Source organism: Aquila chrysaetos, chromosome 3 (genome assembly GCF_900496995.4).
Source record: "Aquila chrysaetos chrysaetos chromosome 3, bAquChr1.4, whole genome shotgun sequence".
NCBI lineage: Eukaryota > Metazoa > Chordata > Aves > Accipitriformes > Accipitridae > Aquila > Aquila chrysaetos.
In genome coordinates, this window is record NC_044006.1 from 5,441,476 (window position 1) to 5,462,535 (window position 21,060).

Here is a 21,060-nt window from a genome sequence, read left to right on the forward strand (position 1 = left end):
GCCTTGGCCAGCAGCAGGTCTATCTTGGAGCCGGCTGGCATTGTCTTTATCGGACATAGGGGAAGCTTCTAGCAGCTTCTCACAGGAGCCACCCCTAAAGCTCTCCTGCTACCAAAACCTTACCATGCAAACCCAATACAGTTGTTATGATGTAGAAACCTATAAAGAAAGTGCAACTGCATGGCAAAATTGGAAACGGTTTCTTTGGGGAGTAGGGGGAGTTCCCCACATGTGAAGAGATTCAGCTTTCGAACAGCTTAGCTCCACACTTCTATTTTCATTGGTATAAAATTAATCTCAAACTTTCATCAGTTGGTTTTGCAGATGTAGGCTTAGACGAATGACCATGTGACTATGAAATATAGTGTAGAGATGACCAAATCAGTTTTAAATCCATCAGCCTGGTAACAGCAGTTTTAGACACAATAGTGTATAACACCATGGAAGGTAACTCACTCTTCAAAGAAGTAGTTTTATCTGTCTGTGTGTGTATACAAGGTAGATTCACTGACATGGAGTTGCTGTGGCTAAACCATTTTAAGTACCTGAGCTAGTTAACTTTAGTTTTAAGGTTAATTTATCCATCCCTAGGCTGAAGAGCAGACAGCATTGTAAGCAAACTGAAAGTACAGAAGTTAACTCAAAGAAAACCAGAGATAAAATACTGAATAATTAAATGTCTACTTGCCAAGTAAAGACAGTCTGCCCCACTACCGGGTATTGAAAGTGATCATTACGACACACCAACCATCTGGGGTTGGGGTCATCTCTGGGTGTTCTTTGTGTGTTTGCTTATCTTGTTTTAGTTTCTAAAATATTTAATTTATTTTATTTCTATAAAATTACTTGTGGTGATCCTTGGCCTTGCTCATAAATATGCTGTGGTAGCTCCTTGCTTCACTCGAGCCCTCCATGGGTGCTTAGTAGCTGTTGTGATGCTCTCCTGGGAAATTTCTGTGGGCAGAACAAAGAGATGGCATGAGGCTTTCTCAAGTCCTTCAGTCAGTTCCAGCTGTCTGTACTGTGGAATATTCTGTAGAGCCAGAGGTGATAAGAGTCCTTCCAGATGGATGACTGACTCTGGTTCTAGTGCCAGTAATATCTGTTTAATTTTCAATAAAACTTAGCAACAGAGAAAGAAGACTGTATGGTATAAGAACAAACTGCCATCACTCTAACTGGAGTTTTTTCTTTAAACAGCTTTTGAAGTGTCTGTCACTTTAAGATCTTCATGTACAATTTCTTTTTTTCCTCAAAAGGCACATGATGATGCTTCTGAAAATAAGCAACCTTCCAGTGGCTTTAGAGCAAAGAAAAGATTTACAAATATCTCCTTCAGCAGATTACATTTATCATCTTTCCAATCTCTTTTCAAGATGAAAGGTGAAACATTCTGACTTGAAACAAAGAAATAAACCCTATCTTGTCTTTGAACTGTTTGCCAAGGAAGTAATGGGCTTATGGGGTTTACCTGTGCAATGCTGAATTTTGCTGAGAACAGCAGCTTTTAATGAAGCTTACAAAATATTTGAAATTTAGATACATTTTGGCATGGGAGGGGAGAAAGGATTTTTGTTTGAACAAACTGTAATTCTGAAATGCTTCTAATTATTCACCTAATAATTCTATTAATATCCCAGAGCTGGTTTCTACATATCTGTGTGCCTTTATGTACTTCAATTTCAACTCAGCCTTGTATTCTACAAGTCATTGCTTATATTCTGAAAATGAAAATAATTGTAATAGCCCTAATATATGGCTTTAATTTCTTCAAAGAGGCCATACGTGGATTTTAACTTCCTGCTTCTGGGCAACTTGAATCTTTCAGCATTCATTTTCCAAATACACCGGCTGGTGCATAACTTCATATGTGAAGCTATTCCTATTGATTTCAACAGGACTATTAATATGGTGAAAGTATGTACATGGATGTTTGTAGGATCAAAGCACTATGAAAAACAAAACAGGAGGATAAATGTCACTACAACCAGGATCATCCAGCAGTTCTGTGCTGATGTATTACTATGCATTAATAAGATTAATGCATAGAAAGAAGGTTTACCCAAAATATATATTTGAAAAAGATAAGAGCTGTCCCAGAAAATTTGAAAGCATCATATAATAGGGACTCATAAGAAGAAAGATGGATTTTTTTGCTGTAGAGCCTTCAGCTGTACAGTAGACCAATACCTTCCTGTACTGAAGACACATAATAAACAGATGGTCATGGAAAGACAAAATGTCAGATTAAACAGACAAATTGGGAGCACAAGTAGATCACAAAGACTATGAGAAGCACAAAAGTTAAAGTTCTTACCAAGGAGGCTTTATAAGCAGTGAAAAATTCTGCTAGGTCTCATGCTGAAGGAGAAATGTAGGGAAGTGTTTGAAGTAGATTATTAATAAATGTACGGGCATTCGTATAGCCAGGATCCCTAAGGTGAAATTACTTAGCTAAGATTATGAAAAAGGAGCTTCCTTTACGCCCCTCCCTTTTTCCTTCTCTTTTCCTATCTCTATTCCAAGAGTAGTATTTGAAAACACACAGTACTTAACTTTTAAGAAAACATCTATACATACTATAACAAACTGCACATGTCCATCATACAGAAAGCCCTGAATAGCTACTTTTTGGGTTCTGCTGTGCTTAAACAATCAGATGACCAAAGAGCATGCAGAATTAACATGACACAGCCAGAAACCTATGTGTGCTCTACCAAACACGGCTCTTTTAAGGGGAAAAATGAGCCTCTACGCATGGCATTTAGGATACTTAAACCATACTGAAAGCTGCTCTCTCCTGCTATTCAGTGAGGTGCTGGTCTTTATTCTTGCAAATGTTCTGCAAACACATCATTATAATACATAGCAGATACCGACCCGTTATTTCAGGTGTTCCATTAGGCACCCTGTTTCTCATTTCAGTCCCCTACAGTCACACTTGAGTCACCCTGCAGCTGGTGTGAACCAGAAGTCTAGACAAAGGCTTTTTTAGTCATGGCAGTTCTAATTAGTTCTTCAGTTTTCAGTCAAATCTGCTTACAACAGATAATTTTAGTACTGTATGGCTCATTGCTAAGCCATCTTTCTTTTTATGGAAGACCACTGAGATTTCTCAAAAATTCTAGTATTGTAAACGTTCTTAGACTAAGATGCTTTGTGATTAACAAACCTACTGTGATTAGCCGAAGTCTGAATCTTTGTTCCCTTTCCATTTATGAACTCCCAGGCTTCATGCAAGAGGAGAGCACAACAATACAGATTTTTTCAGTTTCCCTAATACAGTTCAGAAATTTTGTGAATGAAAAACTGCTTGTAATCTCATGGGGTGTGACAAGCATTACAACATATGGTGGCCACATTAGTTCTTCAGACCCAGAAGCAGCACAGTGCAGAGTGAAGCTGTACCAAAAAGAGTATTTCTTAAAGCATCATCATGACTCTGTCTCCATCCTAAGACTCATCTTTCTTGCTCACTTGCTTATTGGCATCCAGGTTCATGAAACAAGAGAAGCCTTGAAATAATATACAACAGGAATAACATTTGTTCTAATTTAAGAAAGTTCTAGTAGCCAAGATGGAAAACAATTACTGCCTTTCTTTTTGCAGTAGCTTAAATATAGCTGAAAGCTGTTTCCATGTGTGCCCTCCCCCGATTGTCTATTCTTTACACTAAACCAGCTTTTTTCTGCCTGCAGACGGTTTGTGAAATAATTGTGTAGACAATATTTTTTTAAACCAGGTATGCACATATTCATATGCATGCAAGCAAAAGCAGAGAGGAACAAACAGTATTAATTAAACTTAAATTAATTAAAGGTTAGTGTCACTTTTATTTGATTGAAAGTGGACACTAGTATGGGAACATTGCACAATAAATCTAAGAAATTCTGCATAAGGATTAGCTGATTCTTGGACTGGAAAATGCAGAAAAGCATAGGCAGAACACCTCCAAATTTTCACTTTGCTCTCACAAGCATGTTTGCAAAGATGTTTGACTATCTTCATTGTTGTTCTGGGCTCCTTCTTTACTTGCTGAGCATTCTTTTTGGACACAGTACGGCAGAAGAGGAAGGATTACTTCATGCATCTCTCAAGCAATACTATTATCCAAAACTATCAATGCTATTGTTATTGTTTTGTTGCAAGCATGACAATGTCTATCCCAGGTTCAGTCTATGACCAGGTACAGTCCCAGGCTCTCCATTGTAGTATGCCAACATGCCCAATTATTTCCCACCTTATGAGGTGGTAGCAACACAAAGAACTGTAGAAATCCATTCTATCCCTTCCACAGTGCTTTCATGTCTCTAGGGAAAAATCCACCCCCTTTGGGGGAAGTAGGATTTGTGGTAAAGTGGAGACCAATGGTTCATTCTGACACGTTTTGATCAAAGCAGTTATAAAGTACTTTTCTGCTTTGATGCATCTTGTTCTGAGTTAAACGCGTTCATGCAGATAAGCCCTAGGGCATGCAGGATTTGGCCCTAGTGAGGGTTTGAATGAACGCTGGGTAAAGTCAGGAAAAATTCTGTTATTTTTCAATAAGTTTTGAATTAAGTCTCAGTGGAAACTTGTATTCTAGGCATCCTCACACATCTGAATTTTACTGCTCCTTCATTTCTGTCAATGCAGCTGAAGGCTATCTGCAGGCAGAAAACTGCCAGAGGGCCAAGGAAGTGGTTATTCCCCTGTATTCACCACTTCTGAGGTCGTGGTTGGGGGCTTGAGTGGGATCCCAAGCTCAGGAAAGTTACTGATGAACTACTACAGAGGGCCAGCTACTGCTTGGGGACCTAAAGTACTTAATATACAAGCAGAGCCCGAGAGTGCTGGGTTTGTTCAGCCTGGAGCTGAGGCTGCAGGACCTGTCTTTGTGATCTCATGGGTGGTTATGCAGAAAAGAGACTATGGCTTTTCTTGGAGGCACACAGATGACCAGGAACAGACACAGGTTACGACAGGGAAAATTCTGACTAGGTAGAAGGAGAAAATTCCTCCAAGTGAGGATGTTTGGTCACTGGAGTAGGGCCTGAGAAAATTTGTGGAAGATTAGAGATTTTTAAAATTCAATTGGTCCTGAACAACCGGATCTAAACTTGAAATTTTCTCTAACTTTGAAGTTAGCCATGAAATTGGACCAGATGATCTTCAGAGGTTTCCTCTAAAATATATATTATTTTATAATTCTAATGTGAGCAATGCATGATAAAGCATCTTTAGAAAGATTTTTCTTTTTACTGATCTGGTTCACCATGTGGTCCCACAAATGGCTGCATAAGCACAGCTGTAGGGGCAGTAAACTGTGACATGAAAATAAAGGTCAGGGTGGAAAGGCAGAAAAGTAGTAGTCAAAGGAAGCCTCCTAGATAGGCTCCGATGCTAGACACATTGAAAGTGGGAGTGTGTCACCAGGCGCTCCTGGCATTTGTCCTTGACTTTTGCTTTATGCCAAGAGCACCACCACACCACTAAGGGTTTGTGGATCACCTTCTTAATGGATGCCATATGGGAACAAGAGATCAGACAAAGATCATCCTGTGCAGCAGTAATTGGTTAAATCTGGATAGCATCTAGGGACTGAGAGCTCTACATGGAGACTCAAGAATGGTATGATAGATCAGTGCCATGTACAGAGGCCAGGTTGATCAGCATCAAAAGTCTATGTCCCAGCTTTGGTACCAAAAAAAAAAAAAAAAAAATCAAAATCTTAATCTTGGCTTCTCATAAATGTTTCCTTGTCATGATTCTATCAATCACATCAGTACCTACATCTTAATTAAAAGTGCAGCAATGTGTAATCCTATAGCTTTGTATTTGGAAGACAGAAAGAGAAAAAATACTGCAGTAATCACATTTGAGAAGGGAAGAAAGCACATATGGAATGCACATGTAGGTTAGTATGTGAGGAGGCTTATTGAGATTCTTGCAGAAGTAAGGAGACTGAAAAAACTGTTGTAACTACTAGAAGCTAGCAATTCCCAATATAATTTTTTTTTTTTTTTTTTTTTAAAGCTAATAAATCAAAGAGTGTCTGTTCAGCCTTTAGGTCATTCTTGGACTTTAATAAGCTAGGGTTCAATGCAGGACATGTGGAGTCTTCTTGTAACTCATAATAGGACTCACTAAAAAGCCTACACTGTGACTCAAAATCATAATTTCTAAACTATTATATTCCAGATGTCTTTACTGGTATGCCCATGAACACAGTCTACAATAAACTGATGCTGGGATGTTGTCTGCCTGCACTTTTGTCTGTTATGGTAACAAATGTTTACATCTGGAGAAAAGTCTGCTCTATTGCTGTACCTTATGGAGGAAAGCAGAATTTCTCATAGTTTGTGTCCTTACTTGGGAGAACTTACTTGAGGTGAATAAAAAAAGTAGTCACATTGATGTCAGATCCTCATGGACATGAAATGCTAGAAGTGTTGAAAGTTGTTGCAACTAAATGTGGTGAGGTGAAAGCCATCTTCAGGAGTCTATTTCATGGCTATCTTTTTTCAGTATAGAAGTGCGTTCATTTTAGCAGTTTGCACAGATGCAAGCTCAGTTTTGATCATGTTTGTTTTTAAATAAAATCATCATAGAAAAGAGAGATTCTTAGTGGTTTTTGAATGCAGTCCTATTAAAATCTGTGGAGTTATACTAACTTTACAGTAAAGTAAATTAAAAGCTGAATACAATTGCCAGCGTTGTGCCATGACTTTCTATTTTAGATGAGATTCAGTAGTAGACTGAATTGCTGTGATAAGTAAAAGCTCTGTTGCAAAGTTCCTATGATTGATCAGAAAAGAAAAAAAAAGTTGTGAAAAATTGTCAGCTTTATTGTAAAAAATATTTTTTCCTTAATTGAAACAGTTTAAAGTCATTCTTAAGGGTATGATTAATGTTTTTTTTCATTCTTCTTCCCATTTTTTTCATCCCTCTCATCTTCAAAGTTAAAGAAAGGCCAAAAAGAGAGAGTGGCTCAGAAGAGCAGATGAAGTAGCCATTTCCTGGGCGTGCTCCCCCCCCCCCCCCCCCCAAAAAAAAAAAAAAAAAAAAACAAAACAAAACAAAAAAACCCCCCACAGATTACTGGCAGCAGGAGGCCTGGCAGCATTACACTTTGGAGTGGAAGAGCTACTTTATTGTGCTAGAACACAGATAAAATGGCTGTGGACTTGGTAGCTCTTTGTATCATCTGTGATTTTGGGATTTGATGCTGTCCCTAAAATTAGCACTACAAGAGTGATGCTTCCAGTAACTAAGCCTTAGCAGAAGTACAGCTAAAAAATGCAACTAAATGGTTATTTATCCCGTGAGCTAGCAAAGGTAGATACTTTCTTATTCTTTCCCCAAACCAGAAGGGAAGAGAAGGAGTAGGTAGAAACAAGAATGACAGAAAGTCAGAGTATGATATGTATTCTCCTCTGTTACCACATCTGCTTGTAGTCTTTCATACATGCACAGTGCAGTCACGGGGCTAATATAGTAACTGTCCGCTGGCAGTAAGCCTAAAGCAAGTTCTACTTTTAAGAGAGGTTTTCAAAGGTACAAATGAAGGTTGGTTGGCTGAAAGAGAAGGTAATGTCACTAGGAAGTTACAGTATCCAAATACAATTTTGCTTTTGGCTTTAGTAGTTTTGTTTCCAGTAGTCCATGCTGTGGACTATTTAGTTAGGCCCATCGCTCCAATGTGCATCTACATATCTTTCCTCCTTGTCTGTCTTGTTTATTAGATAGTAAACACTAAAGATTTTCTTGGAGTGTGTGTGTGTGTTGGGAACAGTCTGAATGCTCTTGTAAGCATACTTACATATGGAATGATGTGTCCTTTTCCCCTTTCGTATTTCCATGTTATTAACTTAGCCATCACTTTTTTTTTTTTTTTTTTTACATAAAACTGGAATAGAAATGCTGGCTTCCTTTCATGTTCCTAAAAAAACTTGTGAAACAATACTACATAAAAGCAAATTTTGTATTCTCCTAGCTTCCTAAATAGAGGAAGAGGAGAAAACTAAAGAATTTGGGCTTTGGTAATCTATTTTTGGGGAAATGCATAATTTCCAGATCTTGCCAGGTTATGCATTTGATCCCCCCCCCCCCCCCCCCCCCAATTTTATTTGGATTCCTATTTTGGCTAGTAATTCCCAAGTCTGGACCGAACCTGAACATAAATTTTGGTACTGAATGTGCAAGGGCTGTAAGCAATTTCAATACTTCAGAAGAATTCTTCCAGAAGGGTTATTTCACTCCTGCTGAATGAGAGATTAGAATTTGTTTTATCAAGAGTGCTTATAAACACAGGTCTTCCCTTCCAGTCAAGGTTGCTCAGGAAATTAGTTTATTAGTGATGCCTAAATCTTACTATGTTCAATGAAAACACTAGAAGGGTCTGTGTCTGGCCTTAGAAATTATGTCATCGTTATTGAAGTTTTAGAGAACTACTTACGGTAGATATAAGTTGATGCTTCCTGTATTTGGAAAGATTAGTCCGTGGAAATCGCCAACAAGGAAAAATTGCCTAAACAACATGAATACAAGGTATTGATGACACTGACAGTACTGACGGCTATTCTCTTTGTCCCTTATGCCATCGCAGCACCTTCCTTTCTTCTGTAGTCTCTAAACTCTTATTTCTTGAATGTATTTGCCCTCAGAACTTCTTAGGATGTACAAAGTTGACATTACCAGGCTTAGACTGAAGGTTTTCATAAGGAAAGTGTATGTGTATGTTTTTCCAGTTAATACTACAGAGTTGTTTTTACATATAAACATATTTTTAATCAGTTTTCTACTATTTATGCCAAGGTACCATGATTAACTATGTTAGTAGCATTTATAATTGTTAATCATTTAAATCAATAACTACTTCCATCCCATTAGTGCATTGCTTTGATCAGTGTGGATGAACAAATACCTATTTTATTCCTGTTTTAGGACAACATAATCAAGTGCTGTATTTCAATTCAAAATCTGGACAATGGTTATATGAAAATTGTTAAGGAGAACTTCTAACTTCCTTACGTAAGCAAAAGTTTGAATTTAACTCACTCTTGTTATTCAAGTATCACTCCATATATGGACATTGTTGGGTTTTTTAATAAGAAACGCTCTTTCTGATTTATTTTTTGTTGCTTGGGAATTGGTTTATGACTTGGAAATTGGTTTAAACAAGCCATCAAGAATCAACCAAAATTGCTAAAAACAATGTCTGAACAAGGATATACACCAGTACAACTTCAGTAGGTAACACTAGCTCAAAAACTATTAATGTACATAGTCTTGAATTGCATAAGCAACTTGGAATCACCTGCAGAGTCTGTAGCTGAGGAGGAAAATGAATTCTAGTCTCATGAAGCATAGGTCCAGCCATTTGACCACTTCTCTCAAGTTTCTTAACATAGAAATGTACCTCTTGCAGTTCATACTTACCTTTTTGTGACAGCAGCACAATGTAAGAATTACAGATAATCTGTTCAAGTTTAGTGCAATTTTGGAATTTCAGAGCCAAGCTCCAGTGACTAACACTTATTCAGAATAAATGAAAAATATTTAGGAAATCAGAGAAGGACTTAAAACACTGACCTTAAATCTGAATTCCAAAATCCTTAATTATTGAGTCAGGGATTTCATTGTAGCTGTGAAATCATATTCTACTTCACACCCCTCCAAACTATACAACAGCAGTCTGTGCTACTGCAAGCATTAAGTGGGATAGAAGAATTAAGTTTTGGATATCCTTCTCAACATCTTTTGCAATATTAATGTGAAATAGAGTTCCCTCTCTGTTTACTATTAAGTTTTTCTTTCTAAAGCTTCTGTCCAAGACTGATTACTGTTTTGCTAATGTTCACTCTTTCTTCTGAGTTCCTCTGTAATCCCAGTTCACGTGGAAGTGCTGTAGGTACAGTGCCACACCAGTTGCATGTCTGAGAAACATTTGCAGGCATAATGTTCTGCTCTGGAAGCTAACAAAACTGTTCAGGGCAGCTACTTCCCTTTGTCCACTGCTTTTGCAGATGAGTAATTACATGCTACTGTTTATTCTTCTAAAAATGCACTTCTTGAGAACAGCATTTTTCTCGTGCTTTGGTAGTATTTGTGGAGTATGCCCTCTTCTAACTGCATTCAAGAGATGCTACATAAATACAGAAGTATTTGCAAAGTGGACTTGAATTCTGCAAGATATTACATACTCAAAAAATAGAAAGATGGATCTGATCCCTGGAATGCTGAGATAACCTCACAGATTGAGAGGTGAACAAAGTTTTAGGGGGGAAGAGTTTTATTTCCAGTTGGTGAATTTGGGAAAGGCATTGCCCATTTTACAGCCTCAGTTTGTTGTTGTTGAAACAGAAATGATGATGCTGACTTCAGTGAATTGCTTTGAGAGCTGTGGATAAATTATGGCATATAAGAATGAGATAGTACTGTTTTCCTAGCCTGTGTGGTAGAATCTCTGCAGTCCTCAAGGAAGCTGAATAGGTTCACTTCTGGCAACGTTTCAAAAGTAAACAGCCATTTCTACTTTATTCTGTGTATCTTTGTCTGCTAGAAAAGATATTTCACGTTAAGTACTGGAGTAGTGCCATTGTTTCTAATGGATGTTATGATTAGCACTGAGTATTTTGAGGGTAAGGTGTGCTACAAAAACTAGTGAGCGAAGCCTTAAGGCTTGGATAGACTATACGACTGCAATTGAAGATAATTGCCCTTAATAGAAAAATGGAATATAGTCATCATCTTTGTCCTGTTCCAGAGACTAATCTCAAATAGACCAAAAACTGTATGTTGACAAAAAAATTTTAATTAAATACTGATCATAAAGGTAATTTTAGTATTTAACATCCCCTTCCCACTCTTCAAATTTGCATTTAAAACTTCAAGCATTACTGCAAAAGTTGGATTTTAAAAAGAAGTCACAAATTTTACATTAATTTCCATAGATAAAAAAAAGATACAGATGTGGAAGGCAATGCAACTAGTAACTTTGGTGTACCAAAACTTTGCTATATAAAATCAAGGCTTAAAAGTACTGAGAAGCTATCATTACCAGACAGCTACAGACCATGACCTGCCTATCTCAGGTATTATAGTCTTAAATCTAACTGAATTTTTATTGTCTTCAGTGCTTTTTCTTTTTTTTTTTCTTTTTTTTTTTTTCTTTTTTTGCATGCAAAAAATGTAACAGAAGGTGTGAAGTGGTATGTAACAATGTGTGAAAGTAACTCACACAGGCATTTGGTAGTTGTGCAGATACTTTTGGACGAACCTCTAAACCAATTAAGTCCAGATCAGATCATTCATGACCACAGATTATTGCCATATGAGGGCTTCTCCATGAGTATGATAAATAAATCTCCATAAGCAAAACCAGGACTGCCACTAGCCTGCAGTGGTGGTGTCAGAGGAAAGGGACAATGGAGTACAGAAACTAAACTACATTCACATGAATTATTCTTTCCAATGAAATACTTCAGAACAGCAAAGACGCCCTGCAACATTTCTGCTTTTGCTGCCACATAGACGAATTTTTGTTGTCACTGAGGCATCTCTCACGGGAACTTCATTTAACCATGGTGGGGTACTTTGCCTGTCTTGCAATAAGGAAAATGCCACAGTGTAGATGCTTTACGTGTAGGAAGGTGTAGAGTGAGAATGCCAAGACAGATAGTCAAACAGTGAAAGTGGCATGTCATATTTATGGGCAATTACAAGAGTGAAGTCTCTGGGTAACTGCCACTTCAGTAGTGTTACAGAAAAAACCTCTATCTTGGATTTTTTTTGACAGTGTCTCTCAACCATAAACTTCCTCCTTTATGTTGATTGAGCTGCCATTTTCCATGAAATTGTAACTGAAATAAAAAATTATTTTATTATAGTTTTGAGATGTACTTACTATTTGTAGGATGGATGGCCTGTGTAAAAAAGCTATTTGGTTAGGTAATATGTTATACTTTTACTTTAATTTGGAACAATTCTGAAATTCCAAGCATTTTAGCTTACTTCCTATAGAAAGCAAACTTTTGCCTTTTAGGTAAATGCTGTGAGTGTTTGAACCTTTTAAACTTTCTGCTGCTTACAACGAATTTTGACAGATGGCTGGATGAGTTAATAATCTTAGGTATACTTAAATGCCTACAAGTTCAGTATAAGTAGGTCATCAGGCAACTGAAAGTTCATTCACAAGTTTGTCCTTAATGACCCATCCACCAATGTTTGTAATCACTCAAGGCAGCCTGCCTGTTTCTACCAAAATCCTCTGAAGAACCAGGGGGGTTTAGGGGGTAAAAGGACAGAATTGTATAGATATGTGGGTAATTAACAGAAAAATTGTGTACAATTAAATTTAAAAGTTTATTTTAAAAAATGCAAATTCATAAGATGTCAGACTTCTTTTGATCTGTTTTCATAGAATTAATGCTTTGCCTTTATAGAAGTGGGCACGATATAGCAGTGGACAGTTAGCAGAATTTTTTTGTCTGTATAGTTTAGAAAACAATGTTTTGTATTTGAGAAACTGGAACAATAACTGGTTTGCAGTACCATTCACATGATGCTGGTAACAGAAAACATGAATAAATAATATGAATCATGTCTTTCTAATGGGTCTATGTCTACAACAGTTTATTATTTAAAAGTACATTTCAAGTGCTAACAACATATCAAGTGAGGTTCCTCAAGGTAATTGTTTAATCATGAGGGATTGAGCTAATATGTATGCTGTATAGAATATGAAGCAGTGTGAGGAGAATGGTAAGGATCTTTGAGGTAGAAACAAGATTTTAAGAGCCTTTGGTGGATACACGCAGATTAGTAAACATGCCTGGTTGACAGAGAAATGAAAAATTTCCAGAGGAATTTTTCAAGATAGTGATGTTGTGATGTTTTGTACAACACACAACGTTCCTATGGCTTTTAAGTGAAAACCAAGCTTGGTAAACATCTTAAGGCTGTTTTCCATAAATGAAATCTGCAAACAGTGGAATCTGCAGTAGGAGAAACAGATGAAGCACAAAAAGTAGTGAGAGAACTATTTTGTGTACAAACAGGAGAACACTTGAAAAATAAAAGCTGACTAACTTAGGAACTTTCTGGATGGCTAATGTTCCGATTCATACTGTTAGAAAACCCCATTATAAAAGAGCTATTAAAGAGACTGTTTAAAAAAAAAAAAAAAAGTTATACCATATTCAGGCCAGATGAAAAAACCCACACTTATCAAAAATGTTGGCAGTTGTGCAAAAAAAAAAAAAAAGTTGTTGAAAGATTGTACTGAACTTACTCTTGCTGCAGCAGAGGCAACAGATGCTGGAGGCCTCTCTCTTCCAGATAACTGTAGCTGTGCCATGTTCTTTTTTTAACAGCACTTCTTGAAAATTAGGAAAGGGGAGTTTGAAACTTATGTTTCTTCCAATAAAAAGTGTTTGTTTTGAAATTGCTATTTTTCACACAGTGAGGCAGGCATAGTAGAAGAAGTCTGGAAACGGGTACTAGCTTTTAAAAAAATTACTGATAGTGCTGCATATGTGGAAATAAAGTGTTTGAGAACTATTTATGAAGACACTGCATGTGTCTGGCAAAACTTGTTTACTCAGTTTGCTCTGTAGTATTTGGGACAACACATTTGCAGCATCAATGAAATAAATAATTGTTGCAGTAAAATGCCCTCCTCTGGAATTCTTTGCTTGGGTGGCATAGTTCCATATCTCAAGACAGAGGGCTCAGTGCCCACATTGTCATCTTCTCAAGTAAACACATGGTGGAACAGCTTGCCTGATGCTACATTGCATGCTGCTTTTAAGAATACGTGCAAGATCATATACAAAGTTGTACCTCAGGGGTTGGATGGGGGCAACTAGGATGTGCATTTTAATATTACTGGTGCTACTAACAAATGTTGCAATATTGAGACATTTCTGAGCACGTTGGCATAGTGAATGCTGTGTACATTAGTTTACTTTCTGGCACTGTTTTTCCCCAAGATTCTTGCAGGGAATGTACATTGCCAGTGAGTTGCTAATCAAATACCTCATGCCCTTTGCTTAGTTTTCTTTAGGTTTCTACCTAATACTACAGTTCCTCAATTAAGATAGTGGTAATAACATGTCAGCTTTCCTTTAAAAATGTTTCTAACCCTCCTGGTTGACAGCATGCAGGAGGACTCGAACCAACCAGCCAAAGCAATACCAAAAATGTTTCAGGACAACCAATATATACCTGAATGTACAGGCAGCCATAACCAAAGGAAACAGCTATTCAAACCTTCTATATGCCTTAGTTCTGCTCTGAATCACCACCAGAACCAAACACTTGGTTTCATGTGTGCATGCTACTCTGCATACAGTATGGTAGTGTTTTGTAGACTTTTTTTTTTTTTTTTTTTTTCCAGTAGGCAACAGGCGACCAATTCCTTGAAAATGGTCAAAGAGGTACAGTGACAGTTCCACCAGAAGACACTGACCATTCACATGCTCTCCAAGATGACCAGAGAACTTACAAGTAAAATTGTTATTTGGAGAGAAACATGGCTTAGGGCTGGGCCTGTAGGGATCTTAACATGGACCTTACCTTTGGTCTTGCTCTTGTGTTAGTGTATGCAATAAAAGCCTAAGTAATTTGCCCAAGATCCCGTAAGGAGATATTAGCAGAATCAGAACTATGATTCAGGGGTTATTGAACTATAATTCAGGATTTCCTCTCCTTAAGCTTTCTTTTTTTTCTGTGCTCCTCCAAATACAGAGTTAAATTATCCAATCTCTTTGGAACTCTGCTTAAAGAAAGAATGTTAATCAAAGACAAACCTCAGGTTCTGGCACAGGTGTTTTGAATGTTTTAATTCATGATCAGATTTGTATAAATAAAGGTCTTACATTTAAGAATTCAAATACTTAGGTTCAATCTGGTTCTTAATTGTAGTGTCTTAAAAACACTGAAAACATGACCCTTAGCTGACCCATGACTGTCCAAATTGACACCAGAAGGAGCTTTAAACTGGCTTCATTGTGAAATTAATGGAATTCTTTTCTGTGGTAGATACAGGGGAACAAAGTACAGGTTTAAAAAACATCTATTTGGGGAACTGCATCTTAATGGCATCAGAATTGCATAAATACATGCATAGTTCCAGGAATCTTCTAAAAGAGCCTCTGGGCTTTGATTTTTACACCTGCTTTACTCTGTTAATGTAGTTCACCTAATCCACTAGCCATTCAATATATATATTATATTGCTACAATATTTGCACATTTATTTTTTAATGACAAAAGGCTCCAACCCTCTTCACATCTGCAGTGAAAGTATTTGCATAGCTAAGGGCCCGCACTGGTAAGCAAAAGCAGCTGATCTCTTGAGCAATACAGATTGCCAGGCCTGGAACACCAGAGAGAAATATAGGGAGACACTGAAGCATTTCTGAATTGTTTAGTAAATTCTTTGGGGGGGGGGGGGGGGGAGTAATTATAAAAATAAGATGGCTCAATCAAAATGAACCATGAAAATAAAAATGAAAATTCTTTAACTGATTGCAATAGAACAAATAATTCCAAAAAAGTATGGCAAAATTACCATTTATGAAATGCATAAACACTCGCTAACTTAAGGGAGAGCTGGTTCACACTCTGAGAAACAGCTTTAACAGAAATGACTGGTTAATCAATGTGATTTGTTTTCTAATGGAATATCCATTATAACCAGTAAAAAGGGAACTCTCATCTTCTCTAAGATTATTTCATTGTTTAACATACTGGCCGTTTAGTGTCTAAATGATCGTGTCCATATAGGATTTTAAAATATTCATAGGAAAAATGGAGTTTGAATGTTAAAGACTTCTAATCAACTTATTGTTAAGTGGCTAGAACTTCAGTGCTTGCAAGTCATTACAATTCCATTTATGTTGATCGAGACATCTGCAGAAGTTTGAGTCAAGGTATCCATTTACTGATGAACGAATGATAGCACATGGTAAAGATGTTTAGATGCCTAAAGAAACACAGAGGTGCAGAAGGAGTTTTTAGATAGGCTTACGTATCTACCTCATTTCTAAAAGCAGTGCATACAGGAAATGACTAGCAACCTGGTCTGTTATAAAATGGATAAGGATCGTATTGAAATACAATGAGAGAACTAAGCTAGAAGACCTGGATGTGGGGAGGGGTGTTCAATGTGGATACTGGTGTGACTCTAGGCTAAAAGCCAGTAAAAGCCCAAGGATTCAGTGAGGTGTTTTCCACGGCAGAACAAGAGCCGAGACTTGAACCTCATCCCAAACCTCTGTTGAAGCTTAGCTGTGCCACTGTCAGCATGGGTCACTCAGCTACAGAGATACATTTGGAGTACAAATCAAGGCACGCCTGTCTTCTAAAGCACTTCTGAAAGTCTTGGAAGTCAAAATGCTTTTTAAAATAAGCTTTTAAACAAAGTTTGGCAAGATACTACTGCAAGGTAAACAGAGTTCAGTATGCTTTGTTTAACTTGCTTAATGTATTTTAAGTCTCTCAATCCTGACATTTCTTTGTAGCAAAAAGCTCTCCAGATCAGGCTGTATGTATATCTTTTCCATTGTAAAACTCTAGTAGTGAAAACAGATGTTGTTTCCAATCTCATCTGTTTACAATTTTGCTTGATTACTATTCCAATAGATTTCAAGCTGTGGATTTAAATATTTAATGTTCATATGGCTAGAATTTGTTCCTTTTCTAACAATAACTTCTAGCTACATTATTCATTCTTACTTATGTTAGCCTGCATTTTACTTTTATCAAGACACACAATTTTGTCTTCTTAAATCACCTTGAACCAAATTGCCATGATCATCCTCAGCAATCTTTCACATCAGAGTTATTTTTGCCTAGCTGTTCTGAAAACCAACTCCTAAAAGCAACACCTTGAGTATGTGTGAAAGATGCTAGATGCTGCCAGTGGGAACATCTTTCAGGCTTGAGTGCTAGGTATCTAAAAGTATTCAGGGTGGATCTGGTAAGAACACATCCCAGAATTGTGGCCACCATTTCTTTTGGTCATTATAAAAAGAGTATTATAGTGCATGTAACACTTGCATTCTTTTCTTGTAGCAAGAGAAATTCTTAAAAGCTCTTTTTGCTCAGTTGTGTTTCATGAGAGAGAAAGGCTTAGATGTCAAACTTGGGGATTTTAAAACCAACTGTCAAAACCATTTTCATTCAGTCTCTGCTGGCACATCATGCCAGCAGTTTCATGTTTTATTATGCAGAAAATACAATTCAGTTCTGCTGTATTTAATAAATAGTTGGAGGATATAGTAAATATGATTTACTACATTTCTAAAGCAGATGAGAAATGATTTAAGTCACAGTTTAGCCAAGAGAAAATTACTTCTGCCTGTATGAAAAAATAACCTTAAAAATGTATCACCTTCTCCCACTCATGTATCTGGTAGACTTCAGTGTGTTACAAAGAACCCTTACTAAGGGTGAGGATAATTAAATGAATAAATCAGGGTTCTATTTTAATTTGTGTAGATTTCCTTATAAAAATGAAACATCTTGCCTGGTGAAGTCAACTAAAAATCAGTTTCTTTTCCTCCTACATGCCTTATTTTGTCATACCTATATTGACATAACAGGAGAAGGATCTACAGAAGAACTTGACTCCCAGGTTTTACAAATATCTTATAGTATGTGGGAAGAACTAGCAGCAAAAGAATGGTATCCCCAAAAGCTGGCACAGCAAGCAAGGAGCCATTTACTCTGATGTACAGGAAACGAGACATGAGCTCTGCTCAGGGAATAGTCACCTAACTCTGTAGGAAGACATAGCCCCTTTCACACAGCTTTGACGGCCCTCTTAGACTCTGACATCAAAGCCTATGCCTTTCACAAGGCATAGCCAAGGAGTAAGAGTTGGAGGTGGTGATGGAGACCGTTGTCTTTATGGCACTTAACCATTCTTGCTGATATGTTTACCTGAATGGCTTTGCTGTGATGTAAGCCCCCTGCTTCTTGTACTTCCTTCTGGGAATACAGGGAACAAAATACTGCTTTCCTCTCCGTCACAGCCATTTGCATTTGACAACTGCATTCACATCTCTCTTCCTTTTCCTTTGTAGGGTAAAAAACTGAAATTCTTCCAAACATCCCTTCTACATTGTTTTCTAGACTTTCGATCATTTATTGTTCTTACTGCTATTAACAACTGAAAACTGAACTTCTATTAATGGGAACTAGAATGACAGCTATGCAACTCTGACAGAATTAGAGCAGAGTTGTATATATAAATGGTTTTACATGGAATAGAGTAAGAACCAGACCTAATTTGTTGTTACAAAAGTAAACACAAGTGTCCTCAAAATAATATCCCAGACCAAGAGTAATTCTGCATTACACCTAACTATGCTAATGTTACGTGTTGAAAGAACATTTATTTCTAATTTCTGCAAATATTCATTTTATGCTGAATCATGCTGAATTGTATCAGTTGAGGAGGCACTGACAGCCTTGTTAGCACTGGGATGTGCTTGCAATGCCAGGGGAAAAAAAAAAAATATAATGACTGAAGCTGAAGTCAGTGAACATTGTTCACAAAAAGAACTCACAGTCCAAATGACCATTAACTCCTCGTTTGTCCCAGGATACAAATTAGGCCAGATGAGGGTTACGTTTATAACAAAAGGGACACAAAATTGTAATGTAACTTTTATGCATAATTATTATCAAAGAATTTTTTATTATGTTTTCATATTCAATTCTCAAACTGTTAGGAGAACTATCAATCTCTTGAAGAACGCAAGTTTTTGTATGACCTGGGCATATACATTCGGAGTGGGGGGGGAAATTCCAGTTAGTGGTTATAAATGAACATTAAGCATTCTTCATAACAAAGCTTGATTATTTTTTAAAAAACCCAAAACTATACAGTGTCTTTTAAAAATTATGGAAAAATAGTATGTGAAGTGTTTTTATACAATAAATAATCTATTTTCTATGAATGTACAAAATCATTTGTACAGCAAGTAAGAAACTGATACAAATGCAGTAACTGAAAGATATATTTAATTTTATAACTATAATAATTTATTTATGAAATATATCCACATATATATAAAATATATCATATATATCTTGGCAAAGACCTTCCTTTCTTGTTTCAAACAAAGTCTATTACCATCATTTTAAGCCTATATAACCATTTTTACTGTTAATTTATTTTCATTTTTCTTTTGGTCTCCATCTTTCTTCTGATAAAATATAATTTAATGTCATTGGGTTGTAGTTTAACCTATGTGCCCCGGGGAAAGTCTGCATAAAGGTCAGTCAAACCAAAAAAATATCTGTAATGTCACAAGTAAGGGATTTCCTCCCTTTCTTTTTAAATAGTATAGAACAGGATTTGCAAAAGTTACTCTTTTTCCTAGCTTACTCTTACATCCTCCTATCAAAAAAAAGTCCATAATTTCTGAAGAAATCATTTACATTGAAAAATGTCCAGGGTTGGATATAATCCTTATTGCCAAGTTTCCAAGTTATTCAGTGATGATGTTTCAATGAAGAGATAAAAATGTGATTTATAGTACTAGCAAAGATGAATGTACGTACTGGGGATGATAATGTATGTAGGGGCTTAGAATAGCAAATGGTCTAGTACAGTAAGTTACTCTGATTGTATGAAGTTTCATTTGAAGTTCCACAGTCCTACCCTTTCATCTTTAGGAAATTCTTTGGGATGAATAATCGGAGTTCTGTTCATCAACTACAGTGCATCCTTAAATAATCACTGTAAATGTTTTTGAATGGAACTTTGAAGTGCAGGAATAATTTGTGCCTAAATTAGGTAATCTACTGAATACTCAATGTATACTCTTAACTTGCTATAGTTTATAATAATATTTATATTAGCCATTCATATTTATTCTGCATAGATAACTGTCATTTAAACATCTGTCATGAAGTTACAATACGATGATTCAGGCTTGCATACATTAACAAGAGAAATATTTTGCATCTGTTTATTCTTAATGAGAACTCATGTATAGGCAATCTCTCTCTAACTGATCACATTCTCCAATTACAGTTGCCTGTATAAAGCTATGGATGGATTCTTCAGACACATAGCACGCAGTAAGTGGAACAGTATGTTTCCATTGTACTTTTTTAAATCTCACAGAAAAATGTTTCCTGAAACTTTATGTTGCTGAAGTTTGGATCTGTCTTTGAATTTTTCTTCGATAGTGATACATTCCCTGCCAGGTTACATGATAAAGATTATCCTTTACTGAGACTCTTGCGAGGGGAGCGTGGGAGAAAGCTTCTTCATACAGGTTCACATGCCCTCAAAGTGGCATTGTTGAAATGAAAGTGTTGCATACTGCTGAATTCTCCACTGGCATCAGACTGAAGCGTCAAGTTTGTGCATCTCAAGGGAGAGTTGTAGTTTAAGTTCTTGCTTCTGAGCTTCAGCAAATGAATGTTAAAGCTTTAAAAAAACCAAAACAAACTGCTTAATTATTCAGAACTAACTCCCTATTACCTGATAGAACTATGGTTTATCTCCCTGATTATGTGTACACAGAGTGAATGCTACGCAGCTGTCTAATTAGCTCTGATCAAATAGTCATAGCAATAAATTCAGCTTGGGGACTTCTAATCCAAGTGCTTGCCTTCATAGCTAAAAATTTTGGGTAATGGTGTGATAACTTTTTTTTTTTTTTAACTTTTCTTGTTCTAATGGCTGCTTCATTTTACCCAGAACTACAAGTATTTGCTTATCCTGACATCATTTTGCATTTCATATGTAGCAATAGTATTAAGGGTAGATTTGGAACTGGAACTTTTTGAAACTCACTACTAGGTCACAGTAACCTCTTTATATCTGACATCTAAAGTAGATTTATTTTTCCCTCCAAATACCTTTTCCACAAAGTCTGTTCTGTTTCTTTACCTTGACAATTTAAGTTTTGCTGAAGCACTGCACTGGGACATGTAGCTTAAGTTGTTGCAGTGCTAAATGAGCAAAAAGATGATAGACAGGAACAGCCCTTGCCTTAAAAAAAAAAAAAAAAAAAAAAGGGGGGGGGTGGACTGTTGCCAAAATATGTAT

At 36.7% G+C, this 21,060-nt stretch overlaps 1 protein-coding gene across 2 annotated transcripts in view; it reads right to left on the reverse strand.

The window, feature by feature from the left end:
- Positions 1-837: 837 nt before the first annotated feature.
- Positions 838-21,060, reverse strand: part of EDN3 (endothelin 3) — a 35,104-nt gene continuing 14,881 nt past the window's right edge. Inside the window, exon 5 of one of the 2 annotated variants that reach the window (XM_030007686.2) lies at positions 838-954. The gene's annotated coding sequence lies outside the window, so the exon portion shown is untranslated. Of the gene's footprint in view, positions 955-18,673; positions 20,437-21,060 lie in introns of those variants that run through there. The other variant, XM_030007685.1, reaches the window with a different exon arrangement.